The sequence below is a fragment of the Lepisma saccharinum genome, chromosome 25, assembly GCF_977018435.1.
Source record: "Lepisma saccharinum chromosome 25, izLepSacc3.1, whole genome shotgun sequence".
Classification (NCBI taxonomy): domain Eukaryota; kingdom Metazoa; phylum Arthropoda; class Insecta; order Zygentoma; family Lepismatidae; genus Lepisma; species Lepisma saccharinum.
The window spans coordinates 44,215,506-44,235,371 of NC_139253.1; positions in this window are offsets into that span (position 1 = coordinate 44,215,506).

A 19,866-nucleotide genomic window follows, 5' to 3' on the forward strand; every position below is an offset into this window, starting at 1 on the left:
GGCGTTAAATATTATTTTCATTATTTCTTTGTTCATAAACTCTTTACTCATTCTAATTGCATACCCTAGGTTTCTGTGTGCCTCATTTACGACCCTTTCAATATGTGTTGCAAATGATAGTTTTGAATCAAAGGTAACTCCTACATCTTTCATCTCGCTAACCCTTTTAATTTTTGTGTTATTTATTTTGTAATTGAATTCAATTTGCTTTCTGTTGAGCGAGTATGTCATGGTGCAGCATTTTCCTATATTTAGATTAAGATAATTTATTCTGCACCATTTCGTTACTGTATTGATTTCATTTTGTAAAGATTTGTTGTCATTAATATTGCAAATAGTCCTACCTAATTTTAAGTCATCCGCGTATAAGAGTCTGAATGAGTCACACAGGTACTTTTGTAAGGGCATTGATTAAAATTTAAAACAACAGAGGTCCGAGATTCGAACCCTGGGGGACTCCTGAGAAAACAGCGAACTCTTTTTGTTAAAATTCCTTTATAAGATACGTTCTGCTTACGGTCTTTCAGATAGGAAGCAAAGAAATGAAGTGCTGCTTTGGAGAGGTCATGACACAAGAGTTTACTTAACAAAATATCGTGGTTTACTCCATCGAAGGCCTTCGATATATCTGTATAGATGACATCTCCCTGCTTTCTTTCTTCTAAACTAGTTGCAACGAAATGACTTGTAATCAAGGGTCCCGGGTTCGATACCCGGTGGAGGCACAAGTGGTTCGGATCCCACTTTAAACTGTAGGTCCAGTCCCGATTAGCCTTACTGTGCATAAAGTGAACTTAAAACACCAAATCAATCAATCAAATGACTTAGGAGAGATAGGTTCGTAACAATGGATCTCCCCGGGACGAAGCCGTGTTGGTTTGTATATATTACTGGTGATATGTGTGACAACAATCTTTGATAAATAATGCATTCGAAAACTTTTCCGGTACGGGACGCACTGTAGTAAATGTTTTCTAATTTAAATACTAGCGTAAAATGGTAATTAATTTTACTTCCTTAGCAGCTTGTATAATAAGTTGTAATATAATAAGAAATTCACCTTCAGGGCTCCTACCACCCACTTTTTTTGTCTTTAGATGGTGATAAGGGATGAACCCCTCGCCACCCAAAATAAAATTCTGGCTACGTTCCTGCAAGCAACTCTGTTAGAAATATTTAGTAGCCCTTACCAACTGCTTTACTGCTTAGAAGAATAGAAACAGCTAAGCAGGAAATCAATCTTCTTTACCAATATTCGCTTTTGGAATTTCACAACGTTTAGAAAATTTAGTTGCAAAGTTTTCCCACAAGTTTGAAATATAATGTGGAACATGTGTATGGTAACACTATTTTTAAGATTATGTCATTGCATACGGATAGCAAAATTATTTTGTTTCTAAAACGGGAGGGGGGGGCAGCCATGTAACTCCACTAATCGAGACTGGACCTACAGCCTAAAGTGGGCAGTCACTGTGCATTCTGTCTTCAGTGGGAATAGAACCAGGGACCCCTTAATTACAAGGCAACAGCGTTACCACTACATCATCGGTGAGACCCCCTGATGCACCTTATTCTCAGACTGACATTGATGTGATGAAAGAAGCGATGGTGAGGTTTTTGTCTTCCTTCTTTTCAGAATTCTTTCGACGACGGGAGAGGCAAAAACAGCTGAATTGCCCTCGACCTTGAGGAGGACACGTGGATTGATGTGCTGAAGATTAAAATGTCAGCTACGTGAAGGAATGGAGAAGCATTTTGCATCAACCACCACATACGAAGGTATGTTCCTTTTAAAGGTTTTTTTTTTGTTCTTATTTTTCATTATTTTTTGTGCCGAAGCTGCTCCATGCAATGTTCAGTTGTTTTGCTCTTCCCTCTTGGAATGGACACAATCAATTTTGTCCTGAAACAAATTGTTTTCGCTACATTATGTGAGACGTTTTACTTTCATTTCTACATCGCTACATATGTGAATTCGTACAATGTGTCTTTACTGTGACCCCTTGATTACAAGGTGATAGGGTTACTTACCACTACGCCATCGGGGATGCCTTCAAGAATTTATCCAGAATTTCCTATCTGAATGAATGGAAGTTCATATTTAGGGGATGTAAGAGAAAATTTTGATTTGGTTGGTTGATTTGGTGTTTTAAGTCCCACAGTTTAAAGTGGGATCCAAACCAGTATGTGCATCCACCGGAAAAATTATGAGCCAAAGTGACCACAAATTGGGTCTTTGTGAAAAACTTTAGGATGTGTTGAGGAAATTTAGGGGAATGTTAATGGGTATGGGTGGAGAGGGTGGAAAAATCACTGGATGACCTAATTTCGGAAAATGATTAACAGTTGTCGGTATTATGGCGATTATGCACATTAAAGTCTCTACTACATATAGGAAATACAACACTTGAATGTGATGTCAGTAAAATTTCCTGGTATTACAAAAATAAAGCCATCAACAAAGGTTAATTGCATTTTGTATTCAGCACCACAAACTTTATCAAAAACGACAATTTTTGTTTCTGAGTTTTAAAAAATGGTAGCATAGCAAAATAGCAATATAATTTGGTAAAATTTCAGGGCATGACTGGCAATGCCAATGCTTCCCCAAAATAAAATTATGGGTACGTTATTGACAACTATGTGTACATTACAGCATGAACGAAGGACTGCCAGGGACAGAAATCTGACGCCTGGGCAATACCCTCTGTCCCGGGAATTTCTGCGGCTACCAGCCGTTTGCAGCAGCGCGCAATACTTTGCTCCGCACATTCGCTTTCTCCCCTTCTCTACCATTATGCGCGGCGCTGCTCCAAAGATTCCCGAGACATATTGAGGGCCTGCGACAAAATGGCTGGAAAGAATCAAACTTGCTACAGGCATCAATTTGCTACGCTGCCTGCAGAAAACATAAAACACATCGAATATCCCATCTGCAAGCTACGACGGCAGGGAGCCCGGGTTCGAATTCCGTCCTGGGCATGGGTATTCTTCGTGAGTGTCCCTTCTTCAATTTCATCATATCATCACTCATTCTCGTCTTCGCGATTAGCTATAAGTGGCATAAAAGCGAAGTAAACTAAACTCAATCACTGACCTAAATTGCAGTCCAAGTCATTCAATTTCTCACGGGACGTCGAAATCCGAGGGTGTATGGGGCCAGCGATCATTCCACACATGTGATTGTGCACATCCAAAAGTAAGAGCCCTTACTGCAAGCTGCACTGCATGTGGAAAGTAGAAATCGGTCACTCATCATTGAAACGCCCTGTATATAGCACTGTACGTTTACCTCGGAAGTGTGGCTTGCTTGTTCTTTTCTTTTATCATGACTCGCAAAACCTTGCATGGCAACACATCCTCTCTCTCCTTTGCATCAGGCATTCAGTAAGCTGGAGTAAATCTTTGTGGAGGTTAAGAAAACACAGCCTGTCGTTGACGTCATTTATTGTCATCATTTGAGCAGAGTTTGTTCTAGGATCAGGATGTCATTGGCACGCATTTTGAAGCAGCAGAAGGAGCAGGCTCCTTAGTGATCCTCCCAAGGACGGAATTATCAAGAAGAGCCCACGCAAAACACACAGAGCGTGTGGCATGCAGCTAAATATACTGAGTGTCTCAGAGCATGGCATCTCTGTACTTCCCAGTTTTCTCTGTGTTGCGGGATGTACACAGCTGTCAGGCGGGGAAGAGGCATATCAATCTATTATGTCAGTGCTGACCACAATTGTCATGTTGGTGTTTTGATCTTATCGTGATTCGCTGAACTACTCATTAAACAAAATGATTATAGTGTCAGTGGCGTTCCCTGGTGTCTCTTCCCCCCCCCCCTTCCTCCCACTTCTATATGGTTTAATAAAGAGAAATAAAGGGTACCACAATATAGGATCGACTCTTGAATGAAAAGAAGTTATAAATCCCTTAGAAATTTGATGTACGCGCAGAAATTAGCAATATCTCAGCCCTCACATTAGAATACTGCTCTCAGCGTGAACCCAACTTAAGAGTTCAGTATGGGGCTTATGGCGACAGTGTTGCCGCATGGTGCGCAGTAGAAGAAAGCTCCAGCGCGGATCGAGAGTCTGCTGTAGTACACGCAGAAACAAAAGTTAGTGGTCAACGGGTACTGTTCAATACAAGAATGTAAATCCTTCCCCCATGATTTGGTGGGAAGCTGTTCGTCAAGAATTATGACGGTTCGTGCAGGAGGAAGATTTGAAAATAACTGTTTCCAAATATACTAATATACTTTTCATACGTCTTGCTGTCTATTTTATCACATACGTCGGCAGTGTATTTTCTTTCTTTTATGAACAGAAGGGCTAATCGGGACTGGACCTACAGTTTAAAGTAGGATCCGGACCAATGCCTTCACCGGGTATGAAACCCGGGACCCCTTGATTACGAAGCGACGACATTACCTCTGCGCCATGGGGGAGGCTCTTTCACATTTCTCGGTGCACTGTCTCATTTGAAACAGAACCGTGTTCATTATACCGGTATACACCAAAGCAAACACCCCCCGTCGTCGCATTTTAATAAAGGGATTGGATTTCGATACCCGGTGGAGACACATAGTGGTTCGTATCTCAAAGGAAACTGTAAAATTAACATAATTAACATATAAATGTGCATAAAAGTGGATTTAAACTCAATTAATCAATTATTAGTAGAGGTGTGAAATAGTTGAAATTATGTTGTATTTGTGATTACAGAAAGAGACATAATTACATCGGAAATATTCAATCTAAAGTGCTCTCCATTTGTTGTAACGAGTGCACTCACGGTCCCCGAAATGACGTGTCAATCATACCCCGGCACGGGGCCAAACGTCGTTATGTGTATGGGAAACCGGTCGTGACTCACGGTCCAGTTATCAAGTTCGGTACTGAGACGGTCGTTTATTGTCATACTATTGCGAGGCGGAGATTAATACCTTGAAATGTTACACTGTTTTGTTTACCTTTGATATGTAGATTCGAACATTCATCACACACTAATAGCATAATATCCGGTACCTGAAAAACGTCAAATAACAACACTGACGAACGGTAAAAAAGTGAATATATATTGTAACAACAAATATTATTGCAATCAACAACTGTTTACAAAGCCTCCTCACTCTCACAACATTCACTCTTATCTCTCTTTCACACACATGAGGTATTTTTACATGTGAAGTATAGATACAAATCACGGATCTCATTAACACATCATTTCTCTTTAGTTTTAAACCTTAATGTGAATTTAGGGCATTTGTCTGCCAGCTCCTGTGCTCTTTTAAAATAACTTAAGTGCCAGCCCTCGGAAAGCGGTTAACTAAGACAATTGGGTCGGCGTGGTTAAATCTTTCGTTCGAATGAACGTGTGCATCGAGTCGTAAGCACGACTTTATACAAGTTTCTCGGACGGGGGTATTACACACAAGCCTCTCTCGTCCAATGAGAACAACTACTCAATTACATAGTGATGCAAAAACTTAATTGGCTGCAGCTGCCGGAATACACTAATCAATCGTCGGCGCGAGAAAAAATTACCTTAAAAACCACTATGCAACAAATAATACAATTTCACGCACACGACCTTGCAATAAAAACAACTACGCTTTCCACAATTAAAAAGGACTCATCAGTCAACTATTGACAAGTTAAATGGCGCGACGGGGCGGTCGGTTACACAAGAAATGGAGCACACTTTGACAATTTATACTAAATATTAAAGAAATGAAATGGAGCTTCTAACGCTGAATGCAGACAATTAAATTAGAACCTCTGAACATGAAATAACCCCTTTTTTACAACAATACCAAAAATTATCAGACGCGGAAATTAGTTTCGGGGTTTCCTGAGTGACTTTGCTAATAAGTGAGACTTCGGCGTTAACTGTACGGTGTTGATACTGACGACGCACGTTTACATGGACATGAGACCCTCTGAAGTATACTGTACCAGACTCTGCTACATGGCGTGGTCATTCATCTCTCCTGGACGCGGGACTTGCACACGGTTCCTTTGTGGCGAAATTGTCCTCCGAGGTCGATCGCGACGAAGAATAATTGCGACGATCTGGTGTACTTGCACCTCCTTAGTACTTCGGGCGTTCCTCTTGCCACTAGCGTCGGGTGTACGTGGTCACGCGTCGGTTCAGAATCTCTCTGGTGACGGGCTTCGATTCGGCGTCGTTCTGGAAGCGTCGTTCTGGAGTCGTCCTTCAATCTCTCCCTCTGGCTTCGATCGGCGTCGTTCTGGAGTCTTCCTTCAATCTCTCTCTCTGGTGACGGGCTTCGATCGGCGTCGTTCTGAAAACGTCCTTCGGGCTTTGGGCAGTGCTGGCTTTGGTGTCGTCTTTGGCGTTGGCTGACTGGCTTCGTCGGAAGATGGCGATGCATCGTTGCGGGTGTCAGGGAAGCGACGGCCTCCCTTCTCTATCTACTTTAGCCCTCCATCCTTATGTAGTCCACGCTTGGCAAAAACAAATCACCGCGTAATCTTCACCAAAATAAGGCGCACACTGGTAACTCTCTATCTGCAAGTTGCTCACAGTACGTAAGGAAACAAAGTTCACGGACACAAAGCAATGATCACGCGAGAGTGTAGCGCGGAGATGCTCTCTCTGTGAAATCCGGGTCAAAACTGTTTCTGGGATGGTAGCACCGCATATATATATAAGAGATTCAAATTCGTCCGTTGAAACCCACGCTAAGGTGGCTTCGCTTCGCTTTCTCAGGGGATGGAAATGACCTCTGTCCATTGTCTTGGAAGGCGCGGTCGGCGACGCGTCCTGGATCCTTGCAGAGTTGTGCTCCAGCTGGTTTTCCTGGTCATCCGTGAACATGGGTTCGAACGCCTGCTGCGACTCAAGCCCGGTAGCGGCGAAAATAATCTTTCCTTATCTCCGCGTTGGTTCAAATATGTCATGTTCTAGGCGGCGGCTGTCACTCAAGAAAAACTCGTCCCCAACTCCCGACGTCTGGCTCGGATACAAGTTTATTCACAAAATAAGATCAAACCTCACACTTTCATGTTTGTGCATAAAATGAATCAATATATATAAAAAATAATTTATATCGAACTGCGTTTCACATGTCACTAGATACCGTGACATTGTGTCCATCAGTTAACGTTATTTCCTTGCAAGCAACAAGTCCCGGATTAAATTTACTTAAGTATCTCATAAATCTATTCCCTATTTATGCATTTGTGTCAAACTTTGATTTATTATTTTAATTATCTGGAAAAGAACTCCTCGATCATTTTATGTTCTTTTAATATAATGCTGTGAATGCTTTTTATAATACTTGGTCATCCTTTGGTAAGAGCAAGTGAACCGGGGAGTCCTCGCGCTAGATCCGCCAATGCTGTGTGCGATATGCCTGTTTTCGGAGAAGAATTACCCAAAATGAGAAAGCATGTACACAAATAACAAACAACTTGACCCCACGGAAGTCTATTCACGAACTTTTGCCTGGCCATTCCCCGCCCCTTCCCCTCTTCCCAACACATGTTTGCAGCAAGTGGCAACAGGCGGAAGGCTGTTAAGCCCCCTGCACACGGGGACAGTACTGGCCGCCAGTACTGGCAGCTAGAAGTGTCAGCCAGTGAAATGGCCGGACAGTAGGCTTACACACGAGGACAGTAATGGCTTCCATTAGTGGCAGCCAGTAGCCAGTTTTTTTTTTGTTTTTTTTTGTGGACGTGGTGAGTGCAACAGTCAGTGGATGTGTGAGAACATGGAGGAGGTTGACGAAGAGTTCGAGGAAGCTGTTGATGAGGCTGTAAGTGATATTGTACATTGTTTAAGTGAAGAGCTTCAAGAAATAGTAACCAAAAAGAGGGCGTGCTGGGTTAAAGACTGGGTGTGTCGTAGAGATGAGCTGGGAGCTTCGGCTACAATACTGCGGGAACTTGCCGAGGAGGATCCTCTGGAATACAAGAGAATTATGAGAATGAGTGTGGGGCAATTTAACGAACTGTGTAATTTAATTGAACATAAAATATCAAAAAGAGATACGCTAATGAGAAACGCAGTTCCTGCCCGTCCAAAACGAGAGGTTGCCTTACGATATTTAGCTACTGGTGACAGTTATCAAACTCTAGCAATCATGTTTCGAATAACAGCCGACACTATTTCTAGTTTTATGCCAGAAGTACTTACAGCAATAACGACAGCATTACAAGAATATATGAAGTTAAGATCTCACAATTATTGCTTGCTAACTTGTTAATTTTTAGTATAGGCTAGTAGAAAAACCAAGACTGGGTCTGTCTTTTGTATCATTTAATAAACATTTGTAAGAAGAGTAGCAAATTCTTAGTAAGACTGGTGAGTTGAAAGTAAATAAGTGCAGAAATGTGCATATCTTTTAGGGGTTGTCACTCCCAACAACTATGCTAACCATAAAAGAGGTGATTCAAAAAAGATATCAATTTTCGTTAGTACAATTTAGTATGAAATGTAATATTAATTGTAATGATTTGTAAAGTACACAGAACAAAATTTGTTTGTCAGGTAATGTCATTTCAATGTAAATGTCTGTAAACAAAATCTCCTTCAGATATAAATTCGTTTTGAATACTATCGTCGTCATCAGAATTACCGACGTAGGAGGAGGCTCCAGATAACATCGGAGAAGGTGAAGGTCGTGGGGATTCCAATAATTGCAATCTCTCTGTTGTTAGCATAGATTGAATTTTGCCTTGGCAAATAAGTCGGTTCTTCATGGGAAGGTCCCTCAACTGAGCTGCAACATATTTTCCAAATACGTCAACCTCGTCGGACTGGAGTTTGTTTGAAGTTGACGGGCGACTCTCAGTTATTTTTTGTAATTTTGCAATCGCACCCTCAACTTTAAATAAGTTGTTTACACGCCGTTTTTTGGTATTAGGTATGTGAAAAGTAGGCACAACTGGGGGTTCTGATGAGTCCTCTTCAATCGATTTGTCGACATTCTGTTCACTGTCGACAGTTTGATGACTACATCTCTCAAGAAACTGTCGGCTGCAGTGAACCATGGTAGTTTCGGTACGTAGACGTCGTCAGTGCCCGCTCCACTTGCTTTTGATTCACTCACTTTCAGGAGTTCACCTCTGTACGTGGCCTTTATAGCCTTTATATGGGCTCTCAAGAAACCCAAGTCGGGAACTGCGACCCCTAGTCCTATTAATTCACCCTTTATCTTTATCATTGAACTCTCCCTCTTTGCCTTGTTGGCATAATCAGAACGACGAACGTTCCATAGTAGTTCATAGTTTATGTAAGTTTCTAAAAATGTACCAATATTGTCCGCACTCCATTTTACACTAGCAGTTGGTTTTGTCTTCGCTTCTTCAGATTTTGAACACATTTCCGGTGTTAAATTTCGCAACGAAAGTAAATACGTAAAGTAAATACGAAAGTAATCACAAAAGTAGTTCTTCCCTCAACAAAGTCTAGCGCTCTACTGGCGGCCAGTACCTTTAAAGACACGTCCAATAATGGCTGCCACTAGGTCACGTGACCCTGTTACTGGCCCTCTGGCGTCCACTAAACTCAAACATGTTTGAGTTTGGTGGCCGCCAGTAGTCTACTGGACGTTGAAGCGGAAGTACCCCTGCACACGGGGACAGTAGAGGGATAATTAGTAGCGGCCATTACTGGCTAGTACTACTGGCCGCCACTACTGTCCCCGTGTGCAGGGGGCTTTATTTTTAACTCCCCTAATCGAGGTTAACACAAGAAATGAATGTGTCTTTTTTGAATGGTCCGAATTGTAAAAGCAGTGACGTGCACTGAGGAGTAGCTAGCAGAGATAGATCAATCTCAAATCTCTAATTATTTTCAAATCACAATATTTATTGTTTTGTTGAAGCCACAGTTCATATGCAACACTTTTTATCACGCGCTTCTCGACCCTCGGTGCGTTCAGCGGCCTAGCTCGCTCTTTCTCTGCCTCACAGTTCCAGGTAGAAACTGGTTTTCGAAGGGAAAGGGAAGATTTCTGCCTCTACCTCCCTTGGCCCCTCGCCCCCGCACGAATGGTTGAAAGCCCGTGCTTTCAGGTCCTCCAGTCTATCTCCTATAGGACAGATAGGGGATTGGATTCCCTTCGCTTCCTTTGTAAATCCTCTAAAGAACTAAGGGGAAAATATTCTGCAGTACTTCTGTCCTCTGTATTTACACTAGTTTTTACACGTTGTACAATATGTATGTATAATATGGGATGTACTTTTATTATTTATGCAATTGGAACGTCTTATGTGCAGACAAAAATTTTATGTTTTTTTTAAAAAATATGGAATATATAATGATTAAATAACAAATATTTGCTCACGCTCTCTCTTGCTCTCGTTTTAGTAGTGTTTTATTTAAATATACTAATCTCTTGGCCTCCAATAAAAAATGGGTAAGCTAAACAGTCATAAATACGGATGTATTAATTTGGGCAAGAAAACGCGCGTTCTAATTCTTGTTGTTGGTTTGGTTTATTTTACTTCGTTTTTCTGCCACATTTGGTTATCGCGAAAATGAGGATGAGTGATGGATAATGTGATGAAATTGATGAAGGGACCTCGCAAAGAACAATTCAGGCCGGAATTCGTGACGAGCGTGCATTCTTGTTCTTATGTGTTGTACTCTGCCTGCAGTAAATAATGAGAAAATTAGAAATGAAAAATATATCCCAGAACTCAAAAAGCCAAATGAATATCATTGAAGAAAGTAGAAAAATGGTTTGTTTAAAGGTGTGTTTTGTTACCCATCGCTTTTTCTAGCTGTATAGATTTAATCGGAATAACTATCTAAGAGCTTGGAAAGTCGTGAGGGACAATCATAAACAGAGAATTCTAGGCTCTTGATTTCACAGTGCCCTGCATATGCACTGGGAAGAAATTATTTGTATTTTCATCTCTCATCCATCGCTTTACCTAATTTCTGCCATGACGATGAACGTTGATTAAATTAAACGGGTGAAGAGTGTTTGCAAATAAACACTCAAGCAAAGGCCAGGGCTCGAGCCCGGATCCTTCAGTAACGAGATCGTGAGATGGGGAAATTATGGAAATCAAGCAATGCAAATTTTTTGAAAAAGCGTTAATCATATACAGGGTTATTCATATGTCAGTGTCACATTAGGGGAACATCGTGTGCGTGATGTATGAGACGTGCGAGTCCGAATCATGTAAGTATGGAATCAGAAACTCTCCAAGTTTGTGTCACGTGAACAGCGCATGTTGTGGTGACGCGGTTGACCGTTAGGCGGCAGCAGTGTACAATATGGCGTTCTCAGGTAACGAGAGAGCATTTCGGTGGCCGCCAAGATCCCCAGACTTCGCACCTTGTGATCTCTTTCTCTGGGGATATGTGAAGGACAGGGTGTTCATTCCACCGCTTCCAGCTGATTTGAACGACCTCCGAGTTCGCATTACAGCAGCGATAGCAACGATAGACCGTGACATGCTGGTGCAGGTGTGGGCAGAATTGGACTGGGCAGAATTGGACTATCGCCTGGATGTCTCCCGTGTAACCAAAGGTGCACACATTGAGCACTTGTAAGGTATGATAAACAAACTTTTTGAGATTGTCTTTCTTTTCTTATATCATTCATGCTGATATGTCATGTACTTATTTCACAATAAAACTCCGAAATGTGACATTGACTTATGAATAACCCTGTATAAAGATGGTATTTCAAAAATTCAATTGAAAATTACTACTCAGAAAAAATGCAATTTGCTTTACCGATACACACGTATCCGAATGGTTAGCGCCTTCCTCACATGTTTGTTGTCGGCCGACCTCCGTGGGGGAGTGGAAGTGGTCCCGGATCTGTACCCGATGGAGGCATATAGTGGTTCGGATCCCACATTAAACTATAGGTCTAGTCCCGATTAGCCTTTCTGTGTATAAAGTGGACTTAAAACGTCAAATCAACCAACCGTGGGGGAGTGGTTACCACAGTATGCTACAACACCAGGAGTTCCTGGTTCGAATCCCTACCTGGACATGGGTGTTCTTTGTGTTTGTCCCTTCATTAATTTTGTCGTATCATCTTCGCGATTAACCAAATGTATAAAAAAGCGAATCAAATAAAACATTCATTGATTGATTGTTTGATTTGGTTTATTTTACTTCGCTTTCCGCCATATTTGGCTAATCGGAAGACGATATGATAAAATTGATGAAGGGCAAGGGACACACAAAGATCACCCATGGCCAAGCCGAGATTCAAACCCGGCATCTCTAGCTCAGTAGTCAAATCAAATCGTTTTTCATTTTCAAAAGTGGGTGGAAGCTATGTGTACAATTTTTTGTAGTCATTCCTAACTTTGCAATTTTTCCTGTATTTGACGTTCTTCTTTTAGGAATACTGGGCCCTAAAAGAGAAGGGGGGGGGGGAGGATTATGACCCGTTGGGCACGCCACTCATTGCTACCTCAAGTGTCGACGTCACCGCACGTCACTGTGTAAAAGAATGTGTAGACCATCATATTCTTACATTCCCTCTGCTTTATGCATATTTATTATTTCCTCTTCGAATGTTAACGACTTTTGTTTCTGACAAGAACACTCTTGTTTGGGGGTGGTGATCTCAAAAGTAAAAGCCCATAACAGCCCATACTGAACTCCTCTATAGAATCGATACAGTCTTTCACTTTTTCCTAGCTATAGTTCGTTACAGGGTTCCCTCAATATTTCATCTCCGCATCTCTTGTCTTTTCTAAACCTGCAGACTACATATCAGCGTGTTTCCAGAATGTTTTCAGTTATTTATACAAAATTGTCAATGGCAAAATTCGCTGCAACACACTCCTTGAGGAATTCCACTTTCGAGTACCTATGCGCACAACACGCAACACAAGCTTATTTTACACAAAAAGAATCCTAGACTAGAAATTCAAAAACGCTCTCTATTTTACAGACGTCCCACACAATACAATGACCTCCCATCAATGATATACGTATTTTCCTCCGAGTTTGCCTTTCGGTCTATCAGAAGACATGTTTGTAAGTAATATCAAATAGTGCCATCTTTTACTTATTTTTTGTTAATTTTCTATCATTTTTGTGTTATTTGTTATTTTATACTTATTAATTATTTTGTGCTTTATCATTGTTGACAATTTCAGTGTAAAATGGGCATCTGTGCTGTATCTGGAATCTTCTCATTAAATAAACAAATAAATAAGATTCTCAGCTTATCAAGTAAAATAAACCCAGATATCACAGAAAATTTGCTGTAACTCTGAAGCAAGCTCGCCATGTCAAGTGAAGCTTTCAGGAAACTATGAGCTTGCTGTAAACTTGCACCCAGCTATCTAGTTACCACATGTCGAAGTTGCAACAAACTTTCCAAGGAAGTCTGTATCAAGCTTTCGGCAGTAGCTTTTCTGCAAAGCGAAAGTATTTGCGAACACTCACTTGCCAAGTACCACTTAAATTGAACTTGTATCCAGCTTGCCATATCAAACTTACTTGGACAAGTTATAAGTAAGCTATCGTAAGCTTACCACAAGCTTTACATGCTATTTGGGAAAGTATGCAACCCTTGATTTGAAGTGAAGGTTGACGTAAAAGTAGCCCCTACGCAATACAAAATGCCGTGAAGGAAAAAAGGGGGGGCTAAAGGTAGAGTCCCACACATTCACAATCTCCGTCATTTGTCAAGGTGATATGGCCAGCACCACGATCCGCCACCTCCACCAGGTACCCGTTTATGAGAGGCTGATGAACCTCAGAACCGCTGAATAACTTCCTACCTGAGATTTGAAGCGAAGAACTACAACAAGTATAGAAATTGATATTTGTTTGTTTGTCTCAATAATGAAATCGAAATCACTATTCTGTTCCTCGTCACTCATCAGAGTGATGTTTTTTGCTGAAAAAATATTAAATTACTTTCACAAAACTAACAGTTAATTTATACACTTTCGTGAGGTCAAAATTGGTACCTACGGTTACAGACACTTCTGAGTTGTGCGCCGTTGCCTTGTAATCAAGAGATCCCGGGTTGGATACCCGGTGGAGGCACATAGTGCTTCGGATCCCACTTTAAACTGAAGGTCCAGTCCCGATTAGCCTATCTGTGCATAAAGTGAACTTAAAACAACAACAACTCAACTTCTGAAAGTGGGGGGCAACTGCCCCCTTTCGCACCCCCTAATCGCCGCCACTGAAGAACCCCATTGAAAATTGGTGGAAACGTAACAACCCAGAAGTGTCCGTGACTGCACATATTCTGGAAACGAAAGTTGTACCTCCACATAAAGTAGTTGCAAATTTTTTAAAAAATAATTTTCTTATTTTGAGAGGTCAATTCTGGTATATGACGTAATTGTGTAATCTCACAGAGTGGTAATTGACCAGCCTGTAGATTTCTGCTTCCTAAGATATTGATACTGATGTTGTGTGTAAGGTCGAAGGTTGTATTTTGGTTTTGTGGAATTTTATAACTTCAAGGATCGAAGGTTCATTATCTATGATAAGTAAATGATCCAATAAGCAAATATGACCATGCTTTGTTTCTCTCGTTTCAAAGAATAATCAGACAAATGTAACTTAATTTTCCTACAGTAATTTCTGACAGATCAAGAACATTTAGAATGTAAGGCAAAGAAGGAACTCTAATATCATCCACTTCATCTTAAAATCGAAAGAAAAAATATGTAATTTGATTGTGAATTGTTCTTTTAGTCCAAATGTGCTTTATTTCCATGGTATTCAGGTGTAAGTGGTGTGCCCGAGGGAGGGAGGGGTTATAACCCCATCCCTTTGGCCCAGTATTAATGAAAACAAGGAAATTCAAAGGCAGGTAAAGCGTAAAGTTAGCAAAATAAGAACTGGCTACTAAAAATATACATACCCCGCTTTCCAAGATCCTCGGCACGCCACTGTCAGATGTATGTAGGCTACTACAGTTCCGACGGGTCAGGAACCAGCGCGGAGACCGCCTTTATGAGTGACCGTGTGTTGCGCGCTTTTGCAAGAGCTGACATCGTTAAAATTCCCCGTCCCCCTCCACGAAACAGCCAGTAGGGATACAGATTTTGTCAAAATAACCGTTCTGCGCTGTGATTGGACACCGGTTAGGCGGCGGAATTTTAAATGTAACCGCTATAGAGGGACCACGACGATGCACAGGAGTCGCTGATCTGCGCAAGCTCTTTTGCCATTATACTGCCTATAAAATATTTCTCTTCCTGCCTGTCCCTTTTTTTCTGGCATCATCGCTGTAATTACCCCAAGTTCGAAAACACACTTTCTAAAGCTATGGAGTTCCATCACCGTCACCGAGATCTAGGTATCCTCATAGATTCTAAACTAACTTTCGATAATCACATATCAACCATCACAAAAAAGGCAATGCGTATGCAAGGCTTACTTTACAGATTCACCGAAATCCATAACCCGAAAGCACTTTCTATTTACTTCAAAACATTTGTGTCCCCCATTCTAGAATACTGTTCACCCATCTGGAACATTGCTGCCCCTTCTCATACCTCCAAGATCGACAATGTTCTCAGTATTTTCCTCTCCATCGTTCGATATAGAGTGCCGGCCCTGAGACACCTACCTAAGAGAGATCTGCTTGTAAACTTAACATAAATACTCCAGAATCACGTAGATACGTTGCAGATATGAAATTACTACATAAGATAATTAATGGAAACCTAAGATGCAGCATCCCACTCCACGAACTCTCCCTCAGAGTGCCCAGACATAAAACACGGAGCAAGGAAACTTTCCACACTGCAACTCCAAGACTCTCACTCATTCAACGTTCACTATTTCATAGGCTACCAAATCAGTTCAATGTCATATCAAACCAAACCGATATATTCAGTTCATATCCATCTTTTATCATCAACATAGAAAAAATTGTATATAAGTAATGCTTTTGTGAAACATATCTGTTTACCTTGGAACTGTCTTGACTTGTTTATGTTTATATTTATCTTTTGTTTCTTTTATTTTATCTTGTTTCGTGTGTTCATTTTACAGTGTACTGTTTTACTGTTGTTTCTTTCTGGTTTAAAATGACTTCTGCTGTACTGGAAATTTCAATAAATATATAAATAAATACTCTGTTCTATATGTTTACTCAAACCAGGATTAGGAACGGGCAATATTTATAATGATTGATGAAATAATGCCTTGGCTTGTTATCGAGTGGGGGAGGAGATGGACAGGTTCAGATGAGTGATACAATCAAGTTCGTTTTTCCACGAAGCTAACAATTGCCAAATTTTCAAGAACCTTGTTTGAGCTGTTACATGCTTTCTCACTACCCCTCTCCCTTTTACCAACCCCGAAATGCACAAAGTGGTTTCGCCCGGTCAACTTTGTCTTCTCCACCAAAGAGAATAATGACTGTTCGGACCACGGGGGGGTGGAAGTAATCACTCACTGTCTTGTAACTTTGAGGGTATTGGCGCCTGTCGGGGGGAAAAGGTAAGGCCTGACAAGCAGGAAAAAAGACATTTGCTAGCAGTTATCCAAAACTCAGCATGCCCACCTCATTTCGGGCAGACATCACGTCTCCTTGACCACTTGTTTCTGAGGAAATAGTTCGTGCTTGCCTTTCGCAATGTGCACTGCAGATGCTTGGTTTCGGTGGGTCTCCTGAGAAAAACCTACTTTCCAGCCCTTGCATAAGACATAAAATGTCCAATATTTAATTTCCTCTTTGTTTTAGAGTCATATACAGACAGAGGCAGAGTTTTACTATTCAGTAGGAAAATTGATTGCCTCATAAAGAACAATAGACTGTCTGCACAAGTTTAAAGCAACACAACAAATAAATCCTCCAATATTGAATTTATCAAGAAAGAAATCCTCCAGTATTGAATTTAATAAAGCAACACAACAAATAAATCCTCCAATATTGAACTTATCAAGAAAGAAATCATCCAGTATTGAATTTATTAAAGCAACACAACAAATCCTTCAATATTGAATTTATAAACAAAGAAATCATCCAGTATTGCATTTATTAAAGCAACACAACAAATAAATCCTCCAATATTGAATTTAACAACTAAAAAATCATCCAGTATTGAATTTATTAAAGCAACACAAAAAATAAGTCCTCCAATATTGAACTTATCAAGAAAGAAATCATCCAGTATTGAATTTATTAAAGCAACACAACAAATCCTTCAATATTGAATTTATCGTATTAAAGCAACACAACAAATAAATCCTCCAATATCGACATTATCAATGTACCGTTTAAAGCAACACAACAAATAAATCCTCCAATATTGAATTTATAAGTTACCGTTACATTTCCCCAACTCTGCTTTGCGCTTCGATGCCACCGTTTAGCAAACGGCAAGCCAGAAATACAAGTAAAGGCCGAATCACACGGAACTGGATTTCCAGTAGGAATGCCCTAGTTGGCGCTGGACTGGCTACCTGAGTAGAAATCATGGCAGTCAGGCTGGCTGCTTGACTGGATTTGACGAATAGGCCATGTTCTAATAGCAACTGGGTTTGTCTGCCAGTCTGTGGAGCAGCCAATCAGAGCGAAAGTTTTGCCATGTGAAGATAATCTGATAGTTTTGCAATAGAAAGTTTTTTTCTGTGGTTTCCGAGTGTTTCTTTTTCGCTTCTCGATAACAGAGATGATCTGCATTCGTTTTCACTTCATTAATATTTAGGAATTTATCCCAAGCGATGAGATTTGTATGTGACAAATGTGATTAGCCGATAATGAAAATCCTTATTATTACAAGTGTAATAAATGTTTGATATATTTAGTTGAACATTTTTTTTAAAAAAAAAGAATGAATTCTGAGAACTGAGTTAATTAAAAAGCTTGTTCAGTACGGATATTTTCTTCTATTCTCCTACAACGTTCATCAAATTGCTCGTCCGTCTTTTTATCTTATCTGCTTTGCGCAATGTCTTATGGGAACACAAGTATACCGACAAGTACGGGAACAAGTGTCGTGTGAGGCGAAAACTAGCAGATGAGCAAGTACCACGCAACTAGTGCAGCAGGAATCTAGCCTCGTGTGATTCAGGCATTAGGTTCTATCCATGAAAGTCATTCGGAAGCACTGTTCCCGACACTAAGCAAACGTTGCTCTGCAGGAGCGAAGGCGCATTTAACATATTTCCAATGCTTGCTAGAGGGTGCTTAGCACGTCGTTAACAGTAATGGTATGCAGGAGAAAGTGTCGGCGTCTTCTACGCATTCTCCTCGCAGGAGAACTGCGTCCCATATAGGAGGAAACAGCCGCACACGTGAGGAGAGGAAGGAGCGGTGATGATTGTCCTTCTCTTTTCCCCTCCGACAGACGGTTGATAATTGACACTCGACGTGACATCACGCATATAAAAAGGACCGTCCTATTCAAGGACGAGTCGTCCATGCTTCACAAATCGTGGTGGCATCTGCACTGCATGTCGTCTCTTGCTGTGAAGATTCGTCTGTGTGATTTGAGGAAAGGAAGGTGTCGATTTCTTGGTATTGTTGATCTTTCCTTTGATTCAAGAAAGAAGAGTCGTTTTTATCCTCCGGCTAGTGTTTCGTAAGACCATTTGTAAAGCTGGTTTATATTCGGAACATCTCTCAAGGAGCCTTTAACACCAAGAATGTATTGGGGGGGGGGTTTCGGGGGTCCGGAATCCCCCCCGAAAGACTTACCAAGTGTAAAAATTAAATAATGAAAATACACGTTGTTTAACGTGTTATGTAATCGAGTGATATTTATTTATTATTTGAATTTGTGGCTTTACCTGCTCCATGTAAAAAAAGCAAACTTGGAGTCACTGAATCGCACCTTTGTCATTACTTATTTTCGTCTTAGCATTACTTATTTTCTTTTTAGCTTTTGAGCTGTAAAGCAGTGCCGTAAATGAATTGTTAAATGCTTTATAAAGCCATGCATACCGTTCGTTGACTTTTCTGTACCACTCAAAGCCGTTACGCAATAATAATCTTAATTTGAGATTCAAGGAATGTATTTTACGTAATCCTGAGAATTCCATAATGGGTTATGATTAGCAAACCCGTTTTCATAAAAGCCAATAAACTTTTATATAACGCCAATGACCACATCGGACGAGAAAGCACGTGAGTCGAAGGCTCTGGATATATTTAGCATGGCGCGTTTAGAACAAGCGACAATCGTAGTATCCCTCGTGAATTGCTACTTTCTAAACAGGTGTCATGTTGCCTTGAACTTCAACACACACACATATGCAAATATAGTAGTGATGTACTGCATTGCTATTACGTTTACAAGCAATGTTTTCTGAATGCAGTAGCTACGTGTAATCGCTGTGAAAAGGTCATTGCAGTTCTGTAAAAGGCATATGGAATCCAGCAATGTTTTTATCACTGCTTGCATTATGATGACAGACTACTCAAATTTCACTGTTAGCATATAGAATTCAATACTTACTAAGTTTGTCAATAGTGTTGCCCACGGGGCGAGGCGGGACAGGCTTTTAAAAATTCGAGACGAGATTGATCATGTGTCCCGAGACAAACGAATATTTTCGAGACGAGACAGCATTTCACAGCATTTCCACGAGACGAGACAGGCCAAAGTCTCGTCTCGTGGGCAACACTATTTGTCAAAGATTGATTGATTTGCTTTATTTTACTTCGCCTCTTGTGCCACTTTTGGCTAATTTGCGAAGATGGGGATGAGTGATGATATGATGAAATTGATGAATGGACACTCACAAACATCCATGCCCAGGCCAGGATTCGAACCCGGTACCCCTGGCGTCGTAGCGCGATGTACTAATCTGGTTTGGATCTAAAGTTCAAAGTGGAATCCGAACCTCAATGCAATGTGCCTCCACCAGAATCGAACCGGTGACTCCTTGATTACAAGGCGACGGCTTTAGCACTACACATCGGGGAGACTCGAA